The sequence below is a fragment of the Filicampus tigris genome, chromosome 2 (genome assembly GCF_054856515.1).
Source record: "Filicampus tigris isolate MCC_2025a chromosome 2, RoL_Ftig_1.0, whole genome shotgun sequence".
Taxonomy (NCBI): domain Eukaryota; kingdom Metazoa; phylum Chordata; class Actinopteri; order Syngnathiformes; family Syngnathidae; genus Filicampus; species Filicampus tigris.
In genome coordinates this window covers 27,725,387-27,739,648 of record NC_141218.1, presented here as the reverse complement: position 1 = coordinate 27,739,648, position 14,262 = coordinate 27,725,387, and the positions used below count along the sequence as shown (strand labels likewise).

General features: G+C 43.0%; 1 pseudogene; it reads right to left on the bottom strand.

Annotated features, from left to right (window-relative positions):
• Positions 1 to 6,917: 6,917 nt before the first annotated feature.
• On the bottom strand, positions 6,918 to 12,296 carry LOC147151947 (uncharacterized; annotated as a pseudogene).
• Between the last annotated feature and the right edge of the window lie 1,966 nt (positions 12,297 to 14,262).

The window sequence follows — 14,262 nt, the reverse complement described above, 5'->3', positions numbered from 1 at the left end:
AGTTCCAAGTCGGGGGCGTCGCTTCAAAAAGACAGCAACAACAATGGATATCGTACCTGCTACAACCATAAAGGGACCAAGATGACTAGACTATGCATTTAATTTTATTGCCAAAGTAGTTTGCTTTTGCAGTAGCAACGCGCTGCGTGCTGCATCCTCTCTCTCCTCTCCGTGTGGGAAACCGTATGTCATGGCAACATGTGACATAATGGACCGATCAGAGCAGCAACAATTCCTGATGGGTGCATGGCATGTGTGGCAGGCCAGTCGCCAACAGCACAATGCGTCGGTCACTTGAATCAATGCGGCAGTTGTCGCTCGCGCTGACGCGGGACTAGAAAGAAGCCTAAAAAGAAGACTTTCACTGAGTAGGCTGAGATGAAATTTGGCCGCCTCGCGACCACGTCAAACGCATTAGTGGGCCGGACTAAAATCCACATCTGGCCATGCTTAGTCCAGCCATCTTTTAAAATTTGTTGCCCACCGCCCTGCCGCCCCAAAAATGGGCATCCGGCCGTGCCGGAGGGTCCAACCAGTCCGGCCCAGGGACGGACTGCCCAGCTCTGATTATTGCAAATCATTTTTGGGGGTTGACTTCCTATTTAATCTTGCCAACAACTTTTGCCTACTGTTTTAACTCCTAAAATGTCGAAAAGTTTTACATTTTAGCTTAAAATAGCTTACTTTAGAACGGATCCTGCTCCGTATTGTTGCCAGAGGTACAATTCAGGACGGTTATTGCACCTATTGGTGTTATACAAAATAAATTCCCCACACCGACAGGGATCAGCAACATCCAGAAGCTGAGGTAACTAGCTGAGGAGACATTATTTCTGGGGCAAACAGCTTACAGATTTATTATTTTTTGCCATTATTGATGGCGTTCAGATAGAGGCTAACTACAGAGGTGTTGATACTCTGCCAAGATGGGCTTCATTTACTGTACTGCTGAACAGTTGTTTTTAAACTCGCTTCCAGATGAAGGCCTTGACAAACCTGCTTGACCCTACACAATTAATTGTGTGTTGGAAATTAATTAAAAGGGAATAAATACACAAGTATTTGTGTGTTTTGTGACTGAGAGGTATGGAGGCAGAAGTAGAGTAAGACTGTAGGAGTAAATTGACTCTTTGGCTACGCCAGCTCGACTCCCACTCAGCACAGTGAGCACCGCCGCCGCCTGTGCTGCAAAGTCCTTGTAAGCAGAATTACTTGCAGACAAGTGGGGCAGAGATTTGCTGCTGTGCACAATGGATGAAATACTCAGCAGGGGGAGGAGGTGTAGGACAGGGAGTGAGTGAGTTGGATGTTCCTTGAGAACAAGAAATCATGAATTATAAGGGGAACACAGAATGTCTTTCCTGACTGCTTTTTTGGGCGATGATTTGCTTTCACACTTGTTGAGATGCAGTTATGCACATGTTCCTCGTCATGACTCAAAACTAATTTGTGTTGGCTCAAGTGTAAATTCATCACACGTCTCATTTAATTCCTCTTTCTGGTGTATTCCAGAACTCTTTTATCCAACATGCGCAAATATGGTTCCAACAAACTTCACCAAAAGATCAGGTTGATGAAGTGAAACAATATAGTATTTCTGTTTACCCTTGTGTGATGATTAACAAAGTTTAAAAAATGACATGTGAAATTTGTTATGGCTGCAACAAAAGTTTATTGCACGTGTCCTTTAATTTCTCCTTCTGGTGCATTCCAGCACTCATTCTTCAAGATGTGACAAGATGCCTTCACAAAATTTACTGAACAACAAGTTGATGGTGCTGAATATTATTTATCGGCAAAGAATGAGCTTGACTACAAGCTGTTAATTAATTGTAATTTACTATTAACAGTGGTTACTTTTTTTTTACTGTTATGTGACCGCTACGAATGTTAAATGGGATATGACTCACCTTTGCCTGATGTTCCATTAATGTTGATTTATACTATTTTACTATGATGGTGTCAGTAGCCAAGCTTATAGTGATTAATATTTACATCGGGCTCTAGCAGTCCTTTCACACACTAATCAATTGGCAATTCAATAACAAAAGTATTGGACAATGCATTTGACTAACTATAATGTTGTTATGTATTCATTGTGCTTGATGACCTTCCTGAAACTGATTATTTTTGATTAGGGTTGCACTGATCGATTGGCGGGGATCATTATCAGCACCGATTTCCTTAATTTTGAGGGATCGGTGATTGGCCGAGTCCTTGAAATAAACCCAACCTTCTCCATCGATCTCATCTCCCCCCGCAGAGGTATGTGAAAAGTCAGTCACTGCCCTCTTCTGCTGTGAGGTGACACTACTTCATGTACAGTTAAAACAAGCCGTTTGTATTGTTTCACAGATATTGTTCAATGTTGGGCTGGGCTGTGACTTATATAGCGCTTTTCTACCTTGGGTACTCAAAGCGCTTTACACTGTACCTCATCTACTTACTGATGACGCAGCATCAGGAGCAACCAGGGGTTCAGTATCTTGCTCAAGGATACTTCGACATGGTCACAATGGCCGGGGATCGATCCCACAACCTCCGGGTTGGGAAACGACCACTCTACCACTGAGCCATGCCGCCCCTACTGAGCCATGCCGCCCCTGCTGTGATCATCAGTAGGGTAAAACTAACCTGTTGTACAATAAGACAAGATTGGAAGGTGTATGCTGTTGGTTATAAAATAAAAAATTGGGATCGGAAAAAATCGGGATCCACAGATCAGGCATTTTAAAGATTAGAGAACGGTGATCGTCCCGGAAATTGTTATCAGTGCACCCCTACTTTTGATGACAAAACCTGTTCCAAAAACAAAAAATCATGGGTCACATTGCCAAAACAGGCTGAAATGAGCACAAATACTTGTTAGATAATTGCAATCTATTTTTGACGTCGTGTGTGACGTCACCGTTGCTGTGTGAGCTACATGGATGCTAGGGGACAAGTTCAAGAATGAACTTGACCCTGATAGCTGCTAGTTTTAATAGACGTTGAAGACAAGCAAAAATACTTGATAAAAACTGCAATTAGGGGTGAGTGTTATACTTTATATTGTCCTCGATATTGTTGTCAAAGTTGTTGTCACGATGTGCAATTTTAATGATAGAGTATTAGAACTGTTTCAGAAACCATTTATTTGTTGCAAAGTAGGAGGAAGTGATGAAATCCTCATTCGGCGAATCATTGTGCATAGACGTCAAAGGAAAAGTCTTCATTCTGCGAATCAACTCTAGTGATTCTGTCATGTGATCTGTGATGGGAGCCGAGGAAACACAAAATTGTCTCAAATCTGGAAGAGTTTCAAGTCTCAGCTACGTAATTTAATAGCAAGTTCACGTTCCTCAACAGGAAATGATTTGGGGCTTGGCAAGACTGACGTCAAAATAGCATTTTAAACTGTGAAAGGCAATTCCCCGAAGGATCATCCACAATGCCGCAAATTACATGTTCCAGGATGACATATGTGGCATAAATCACCTTATGTCAAAGTCAAAGCCCGCGGGCCACATCCGGCCCGCCAGAAGGTTTTCAACGGCCCCTGGGATGATATCGCTTTATTATTAGATCCGGCCCGCAGCAAGCTGGTGTGGGTAGCAGATCTGATCGGGTCCTTCGCGCCTGCCGAAGACGTCACGCTTTAAAATATATTTTAGCGACTTCAAAGAACACACCATCAGACGTAGTTTAATTAGCATGTTTATAGTCCAACCGGCTAATAAGGGCCGCAGCCGACGTCAATACAATACGACAACCGTTCAGTCAAAAAAGAGCAACGGCTCTCCTGTTCGTCCTCCGCTACTCTCACTCGCATGCCCTCCCATCCAGCGAGCAGCACGACGCATTCATTAACCTCGGAAACAAAACAACTTGGCAAGACACAAATTCGATCACAACACAGATAACCCTATTCCTTACACTATTTCTGTAATATATTTCTTTGCATCAATATTTGCCACCCCATGGCTGTTCTACATGCTGGCTGAAGACTTTACGTCACTTTTCGCGGCTTTCATAATCGGATTGTGGTGAAAGGTTATTTGGAGTAAAACACACTTTATTAGAAATACTTTATGTTAGAAATCTCACATCGTTTTATTATTAGTAATTGTTGGCATTTGATAAATTCATTGAGTTTCGACGTTGTACTGAGATGTCCCACACTGTGAGCCGGCATTGAACGCTATTCGAGCGCTAAGTGTTGATAGTGAGTGACTTTTTTTTTCTCTTTCCTCCTTCAACACAGCTAGCTAGTAGTTTGTCCGTGCCAGCAAACTCAGTAGTTGCAGATTTCCCGTGTTTCACCACGTTTGTTGTTGTGTGTAAATGTTAAAAGGTGAGTTTAATGATTTAAGTCCGTGTCAGGTAACTGTACATAATAGCCTAGATATGTTCTCGTGAGTGATGTCACGTTGATGAACACTATTTTGGCTCATATGCTAACTATTCAATATTGTTTGGCTAATTAATTTGTTAATACATGAATTGTAATGTTTAGGCATATTGTTAACAAATGGATATGCATTGGATGATGTTGCTAGGTTATTCTTTGTCTGTATTGTTGCAGACCACAATAAATAGACGTGTCAAGTGGAATACGGGCCTGTGTTTTCTGACAGGATCACCCACATTCATACCTTGCCACTCTAAAATAGTCAGATAGAGACATCATATCAATCATATGATCCTCTCCGTTTTACTTCACATTATGTACAGTTCATACAATCTTGCAGCCCGAGTCAACCAGAAAATTGTTTCCAGTTTGGCAGGAAACACAAACGGAAGTGACGTACGAGCTGCCTCGCAAAAGTAGCAGTAATGTACTTTATTTAATGTTTTATTTAGTAACTCCGAAGATAAAAACACAACACCCAGGGGGGTGACAAACATAGACGCAAAGAAATATATTACAGATATATAAAGCGTGACATCATCAGCAGGCGCGTAGGACCCGATCCAATCTGGACATTTAAAAAAATTCTATCAGTCTGGCCCTCGGCTTGTCGCAAAATTTTGTATTTGGCCCTCCATCCATTTGACATTGACACCCCTGAAATAAAAGCTTATGTCTGAAATTAGTCCTCAAAAATTTGGGTATCACAGTAAAAAAAAAATGTTTTTGGCTGAGTACCCACTTTTTTACGTGTGCACTGTCAGGAAGAAGAAGTCAAGCTAATCGCCGCAACAATTATTCATGCTGTGCATGACAGTAACGCTGCCAATGCGGTAAGAAGGCCAACTTGAAAATAAACCTTACCTTATGAAATAATATTTGGACATGAATGCCTTGGTATGCTTTTATTTTGAAGTCATTGCTGACAGCTTGTCGCTAACCCTAAACCTAATAAGGTAGGGTTTAGGGTTAGGTTTAGGGTTGGGGTTAGGGCTAACTTGACTCGTCTTCTAGACTGTGTTTGGGGCATTCATAATGCCATAACAAACCATCGTTACCGATGTCAAAAACATGTCGTAAAGTGAGTAAAATGTGAGTATAAGTAAAAAGTGCTTTTATGGTTATGGATGGTTCCTCCTCATGTCGTATAATTTGAAGGCTATTACATTTGAAAGGTCGTCACTTAACACCCTTTAAACTGACTGGATTGTTTTATTAGTTTCCAAACCAAATTTCCAGGGCTTCCTGAGAGCAAACAAATGGAACCAAATGTGGTATACCATTCTAATACAGCATGTTATGCAAAACTAACGTCATTAACCAGAACTAAGGCAATGAAAGGGTAATTATTTAGCCTGACCTCGACATGTTTTCTCAAATTGGACGGGGAATTCTTGTAGTCGGCAAGCTCGTGGATTTTAAGTTTACACAAGACACAATGGGAGTCACTGATAGTGTAGTGGTACACACGCCTGAGTTGTGTGTGGGCAGCGTGGGATCGATTCCCGCTCAGTGACAGTGTCTATGTGTGCCCTGCGACTGGCTGGCGACCAGTTCGGGGTGTAGTCTACCTTCGCCCGTTGACGGCTGGGATAAGCTCCAGCACCTCCCCGTGACCCTGTATAGGATAAGCGGTTTGGAAGATGACATGACACATGACATGACATGACACAAGACACAAAGCATTCGCCAAGAATTGTTCGTCGACACACTCCACTTTAGGGGTCCTCAAACTTTTCCCTGTTAGGGTCACATGACTTTTCCCTTCTCTGAAGGGGGGCCGGGGTCAGTTTGTAACAGAAAAAGTGTGATGATCGCAGGGGTGCCTAAATTTAATTATTTATTGCTCGGCCTGTCACGATAACAATTTTTTGCGGATGATATATTTACCCAGAAACGATAATATCATTTGTTTGGTGTTGTTTTTTAAATGTAATGATATGCTGATGATTTTTGATCAAATATATTAAGTGTATATCCTTTTCAAGTGCAATTATCTTTTTATTCTGGAGGATATGGAACATTTGCAATGTAGAACGACAAAATATCTTGCATAAATAAATACATAAAGATTTAATTAAAAAGACTCAGGCTGTGGTATTTTTTAACAACAACAATCAACAAATCTTAACACATACAGTACTATCTGTAGTGGCAGAATAGAGAAGAGTGTGATTTTATTTCCTTCCTTCTTGAAAAAATGTCATGTCATCTTCCAAACCGCTTATCCTATATAGGGTCGCGGGAAGTTGCTGGAGCCTATCCCAGCCGTCAACGGGCGAAGGCAGACCACACCCCGAACTGGTCGCCAGCCAGTCGCAGGGCACACATAGACACTGTCACTGAGCGGGAATCGATCCCACGCTGCCCGCACACAACTCAGGCGTGTGTACCACTACACTATCAGCGGACTTGAAAAAATATATTTAATTTAATTTAAAATGTCAGGAACGTTACAAATCTGTGTGTGTTTTACTGTATATAATTATTTAATATTAATGCTACAAAGAATAAATCATTCATAGAACTATTTTCTGAGGTCAAGAAAGTTGCACCCACATGTGCCAAGTGATTTTGTCCATTTTTTGATAACATAGGCTGGCTCTTGAACTAGCGTTTTATGTGCCCACGGATAGTGTTGTTTGCATTGATTTCTGTGGAGATCCGTCTGCAGCTACAGTTGTCCGAAATTTCCATGGGTTCTTCTTTGTCAACACTATTTAAATCAGATCGCCAGGTTTCAAACACAGCACGCTCATGTTCAGGCATGTAATTGAGGAAATTCTCCACAGCATCACTCTTCACATATCCCAACGTAGCTTGCTCTCAAATGACAGGTGCTAGCTTCACAGGAAGCTACTTCTCCTTCGCCCATCCAAATGATAATATTCGGCTTTTCCACTGTCTCTCTCCAAAATCTCAAAGTCTCAAGAAAGGAACTTTAAAAGACGTCCCTGTTGTGCACTGATTGTAGAAATCACACCAGAATTCTGACAGACAGTCTCTCACAACTCCTCCCTCATCATACCCCATCTCAGGTGTTCCATCAGGCAGTACAAGCTGAATTTTAAAGTCATTTTCTTGAAGGCCAGCAACAGAGAAATGTGCTATGAGCTCTTGAAAGACCTGCCCTCTCTGTGAACAACCAACATTTTCTTAACTGGCTCAAAGGATGGCACTGTTGATGGTGGAACAGGAAGTGTATCATCCAAGTTCAGTTTCTCATTTTCAGAGACATCTCCTATAAAAACAATGTTGCTGCTCTCAGAAGCATTCTCGCTCCCATCCTCCATGGAATACATTGCCATATCAAAGTTGTCATCACTTGCAGTACTTCCAACATATATAACTTTAGAGTGAATAGTTTGAACAGAATGATGCAGTTTGTGAAGCTGCAGCAACAGATGCGGACCTGAGAAAAGAACTGGAAGACTGATTTGGAGAGCTCTCTTGTTTTTCCATATTTGGGGCTGATCCTGTGTGATGACTGAATGGGCCGTTATCTTCTTTCGTACGTGTTGTCAAATAAAACCTAAGAAGAGGAAGTTTTGTGTCAGTGTATAATTGTCCAATAGTGATTTCAGAGTTAGTTGTGACTTCTTCATAGGTTTTTAGATCCAATTCAAAATCTGTTAAGGGCCCAAGCCTATTTCTCCCACCTGGGAAGAACAAGTCCACTGCTTCCTATATTAGTTCACTCTTCCGAGCATCCTTTGAAATGCTGATTTTCCTCCTCCTCCTTCTTTGGTTCTTACCTGTTTGAAAGACCTATTCCGATCATCATGATGAATCCATCCTTATTGTATTTTTCTCATAAGCCTCAGACCATTTTTCTTTAGAGTTGAATGGGAACCTTCCTCCTGTGTTGTGCTGCTGCCTTCTTCATCACGAGGTTTTCTTTTGGCCAATTTAGTCTTCGGGCGATCAAAGAGTTTTGACTTGCGTGTGTTGTCATAGCTGTTTTCCTTTCGTCTACAAAAAGATAACACTGCTAGACGATCACCATATAATGGTATAAAAATCTTCAATTCTTCATCTGTCATTAGTTGAACGGTGCTAGCATCAATCTAAACAGGGACACAAACAAATGAAAAAAAAAAAGTTATTAGACAACCTTTGCATTGGTAGCATCCATAGTTAAGTCTAAAGTCCCTGAAAAAGAACATAGATGTTTATTTTACATTTGACATGCGACAGAAAAGAGTTTTGTTAACCCTGCATTATTTGAATAATCCAAAAAATATTCCAAGAACATAAAATGAGGTGGGCACGGTGGTCGGCTGGTTCAGAGATCGTGTGTTTGATTCCGGGTCCGGACATCCTGTGTGGAGTGTGCATGTTCTCCCCGTGCCTGCGTGGGTTTTCTCCGGGTACTCCGGTTTCCTCCCACATTCCAAAAACACGCATGGTAGGTTAATTGGACACTCTAAATTGCCCCTAGGTGTGATTGTGAGTGCGGATGTTTGTTGGTCTCTGTGTGCCCTGCGATTGGCTGGCAACCAGTTTAGGGTGTCCCCCGCCTACTGCCCGTTGACAGCTGGGATAGGCTCCAACACTCCCGCGACCCTTGTGAGAATAATAGATAATGGATGGATAGATAAAATGAGGCTTCAGAACAGTGAAAAATCAAGCACTTGTCTCCACTCTCAAATGGTGTGGGCATGTCCACTGAATGTGCTGAAACCAGGCAGTCCTGAACTGTCAAATGTCATTCTATGACCTGGAAAAATAGATGATAGTTTGTCTAGCATATTTTTTATTATTAAAAGATACAATTTATTTATCCCTAGTTGGTGCGCCAAATATACTATACTGTACTCTTTCATACAGTTATGGAATATTTGCTGATGTGCCATATTAGGCTTGTACCACAACGGACCAGTAAGACAATGGATATAGGACGCATGGATGCTCACGGGGAAGACATTAGTAGTCTAACGGACACTGTTACAGACTATATAAATTTCTGCATGGAGAACACCATACCCACCAGGACAGTAAGGTGTTTCTCCAACAACAAACCCTGGATCACACCAGACATAAAAGCTCTCCTGAAGGAGAAGAGGAGGGCTTTTGCGTCAGGCAACATAGAGGAGCGGAGGACTGTGCAGCGCCAGCTGAGGAGGAGGATCAGAGAGGGGAAAAGGTCCTACAGGAAGAGGATGGAGGAGCAGCTGCTGCAGAATAACGCCAGGGGAGTCTGGAGGGGCCTGAAGACCATCTCAGGCCTAGGACAACCCAAGACCCGGACTGGGGGGGACCTGCAGTGGGCAAATGAGCTAAATCTCTTTTTCAATAGGTTCGATCAGATGCCTGCCTCCACTCCGTCTCTCCTGCTGCAGTCTCCACCTACTCCTCCTGCTGGGCGTGTCACCCCCTCCCCTCTTTTCTCCACAGTCTCCAGCTCCCAGCTACACCAGATAGCCACCACTCCTTCCTGTCCAGCCTTGGCCTTCACAACATCTCAGGTGAGGAACCAGCTGAAGAAGATGAAGGCGAGGAAGGCAGCGGGTCCAGATGGCATCAGCCCCCAGCTCCTCAAATCCTGCGCAGACCAGCTGTGTGGAATTGTCCAGCACATGTTCAACCTGAGCCTGAAGCTGGGCAGGGTCCCCCAGCTATGGAAAACATCCTGCCTGGTCCCGGTGCCAAAGACCCCCCACCCGAAGGAGCTCAACAGCTTCAGACCGGTGGCGCTGACGTCTCACCTGATGAAGACCCTGGAGAGACTGGTCCTTGTCCACCTGCGCCCCCTGGTGAGCTCCTCAATGGACCCACTCCAGTTCGCATACCAGCCTGGCATCAGTGTGGATGATGCCATCATCTACCTCCTCCACACTTCACTCTCCCACCTGGAGAAGGCGGGGAGCACTGTGAGGATCATGTTCTTTGATTTCTCCAGTGCTTTCAACACCATCCAGCCCACCCTACTGGGAGACAAGCTGGAGCGGGCGGGGGTGGCGCACCACCTCACCACATGGATCCAGGACTACCTCACAAACCGGCCACAGTATGTGAGGACACAGGACTGTGTGTCTGACGTGCTCCTCTGCAGCACGGGGGCCCCACAGGGAACTGTCTTGGCTCCCTTCCTGTTCACCCTCTACACCTCGGACTTCAACTACAACACCCCTACCTGTCACCTGCAGAAGTTCTCTGAGGACTCTGCGATTGTCGGCCTCATCACAGGCGGAGATGATCGGGAGTACAGAGAACTTACTCAGGGTTTTGTGGACTGGTGCCAGCAGAACCGCCTCCTGATCAATGCGGGGAAATCCAAAGAAATGGTGGTGGATTTCGGTAGGCGCCAGCACTCTTCACCTGCACCAGTGAACATCCGGGGAACAGATGTTGAGAGAGTCTCAACTTACAAGTACCTGGGTGCTCATCTGAACAATAAACTGGACTGGTGCGACAACACAGACGCCCTCTATAGGAAGAGTCAGAGCAGACTCTTCCTCCTCAGGAGACTGAGGTCTTTTGGGGTTCAGGGGACACTCCTCAGGAACTTTTATGACTCGGTGGTTGCATCGGTCATCTTCCAGGGAGTGGTCACCTGGGCAGGCGGCGTCTCGGCCCGGGGCAAGAAGCGGCTGGACAAACTGGTCAAGAGGGCCGGCTCTGTCCTGGGCTGCTCCCTGGACTCTGTGGACTCGGTGGGGGACAGGAGGATGTTGGCCAAGCTGTCATCAATGCTGGGCAACCCGGACCACCCCCTCCAGGGCACCCTAACAGCACTCCACAGCACCTTCAGTGACAGACTGTTACACCCTCGCTGTGCAAAGGAGAGATTCCGCCGTTCCTTCTTGCCTGCTGCTGTCAGACTCTTTAACAAGAACATTGTGTAGTCTCTACAAACTGGCGGACATTAGTGCAATTGTGCAGTCCTGCACCTGAGCTCATATCGTGCAATACCCAATATTCCCCACTACTGTAATACCGTGCAATACTCAACATTCCCCACTACTGTTAGTCTAGTTTTATTTTTATCCAATGCTGTTCCTTACATTTCACTACAGCACTGCAGCACTGTCACTTAGAGTATTTTTTCCTCTGTACTATGTACAGGCCGAAATGAGTGTTCCTCATATTTTTTATGTAGATGTAGGTTGGTGTGTATACACATGTGTATATACACATGTTACTGCGTATATCTACATAGGTTTGATTCTAAATGTTTGCCGTCAATGTTATACATTAATGGCCACATTATGCCGCCGCCCCTGTGTGACCTATATCTTTGCTACTGTAACAATGAAAATTTCCCCACTGTGGGATCAATAAAGGCATTCTTATTCTTATTCTTATTCTTATGCTTGTCATCACACACATAGGGAAATATTGTCCCGGTGCTTAAGTCTGACAAAGCGCGCTACTGTGCACTTTTATGGCTGCGGGCAGCCATTTTGCCACTTGCTGTCGAATGAAATCACAGTTGCTCAGGGCTCAGGTAATGACCAATCACGTCTCAGCTTCAGAAAATAGTTGAGGCGTCCTTGGTCATTACCTGACCACTCACCACTATATTCGAAGGTAACTGCACACTGCAATTGCACTGCATTATCAATGATGCAAATGAAGACTCCATGTTTCTCAGCTTTAGACATGTTTTCAGCAATTATTCAACACCATGTATGATGTATTTAGAAAAAAAATCTCTGAATTCACTTTATGGTCTTAAATAAAACAGCAACACAAAGTTTTGGTCAAGGAAGAGTCATTTAGCAGTAATAAAGTCTCTATCAAAAGCTCTTATTATCATTATTATTGGTATTATTGTTATTATTGTTGTTGTTGTTTAGAATATTCCACTACTAATCCCTCTACCTTCTCATGCTGCAGGGCCTCTATTGTTCCTTCGCTGTCTCAGGAAGTCTTCCAAGTCATCCATTCTGTGAACAAGCATTAAAAAAACGTTATTCATTCACAGTAAGAGTTTTTGGCTACAGAGAAGTTATTATTTTCGCAAAGAAAGTGGACAATGTAAATTTGCATTTCAAAGAAACTAAAGAAACAATACTATTCACCATGTCATCTGTAAATGAAATACTAGTTTTAAGCATGTTGCACCACACAGTAATCCACTCTGCAATACGTTATGGGTGTAAAATTATGTAGCTGATCAAAAATATTCCATCCATCCATTATCTATACCACTTATCCTCACAACGGTGGCGGGCGTGCTGGAGCCTATTACAGCTGTCTTCGGGCAGTAGGCGGGGGACACCCTGAATTGGTTGCCAGCCAATCGCAGGGCACACAGAGACAAACATCCGCACTCACAATCACACCTAGGGGCAATTTAGAGAGTCCAATCAACTTACCATGCGTGTTTTTGGAATGTGGGAGGAAACCGGAGTTCCCGGAGAAAACCCACGCAGGCACGGGGAGAACATGCAAACTCCACACAGGGAGGCCAGAGCCGGGATCGAACCCACGACCTCTGAACTGTGAGGCGGACGTGCTAACCAGTCGCCCACCGTGCCGCCATCAAAAATATTGTTTACATTAAATAAATCATATCCAAATAGGGTGCTTGTTTGCTTTATAATGCCTATAATTAAATCCATCACAGAACGAGGGGAAACTCACAATTTAACACAGTCGTAAGTACTAATTTAATTTGAGCAATATGTATATATAAAGTAGTGTAACGAGTGGTACACACATACACACACACAGTGTTAATAATGTACACGGCCATATCGCCTGTTAGCTTATCGAGGCTATTCTAATATCAGCAAATAAACCTTAGTAAAAATGAAATTAGTGAGTTTACAAACTAATAGAACATTTTATAATAAGAACCACCAAGTTCTTGTTGCACGTCGTGTTGATGCCAATGAGCAAAAATTAAATGACCGTAATGACAGACCAACACAGTCCCTTAACCACCTACACTTGCACAATTCGCAAAAAAAAAAAAAAAAAAATCCACTGTCCGAAACATGCTTCTGCAAGTTAAAAAAACAAAAAAAAAAAGATTGTTTTTACTGGCGGGAATAGGCTTCTTCCTACGGAAAGTAACAGAAAAAAAGAAAATTTTTTTAACCTGCGGGAAGGGGCTTTTTCCAAAGAAAAACATTTTTTTTAATTTTTTTTTTTACTGGCATTTTTTTTTTCTACTGGCGGGAATTGGCTTCCATACAAACGGGTTGCCATACTGGGAAAAAAAAAGAAGAAAATCAACACTTCATATGATTGGCGGAGCCACAAACATTGGTCTGATTTATTTTTCTCTTTTTTTTTTATCATGGAAAACATAAGTAACGACCTTGTTTTGAAAAAGTATCGAGTGAAAAGTACAGATAGTGGTGTTAAATGGAACGAATAAAAGTAAAACATATTTAAAAAAATAAATATCCCATGAATTACAAAGTACTGGATAAAACTACTCAAGTACAATAACTAAGTATTTGTACTTTGTTACTTCCCATCTCTGATTGCCAGCACTTTCCGGCGGTCACGCTAGCGGCGAGCAGCGTTTAAGTGCCCTGCTGCCAAGAGTGGCCGGATTACTTTTCAAAGGCAATTTAAAAAACGAAAATAACTGTGCACACTTTGATGCTGTCAGCCTAACGCAGTTACCGTTCCTACTGATCAATTTTTAACAAACCAGGCTTAATCAAGTGTGTTGTTTTAGCCGGCAAAAACTGTAATAACATTTGTGTAGCCTTGGGAGGACATTTCTAGCTTATGTTTGAAAAAAAAAATCATGAAAATCAACATAACTCCATGCCTCTCAGGCCTTTGCCGTTGGAGACTCTGTTTCTGTTGTGCAACTCAAGGATCACATATTCCATCCCACCTACTTTTAATTTATCCTGAAATTAGTCTTGATTGACTGTAACAGCCACAGTGCATTCAATGAT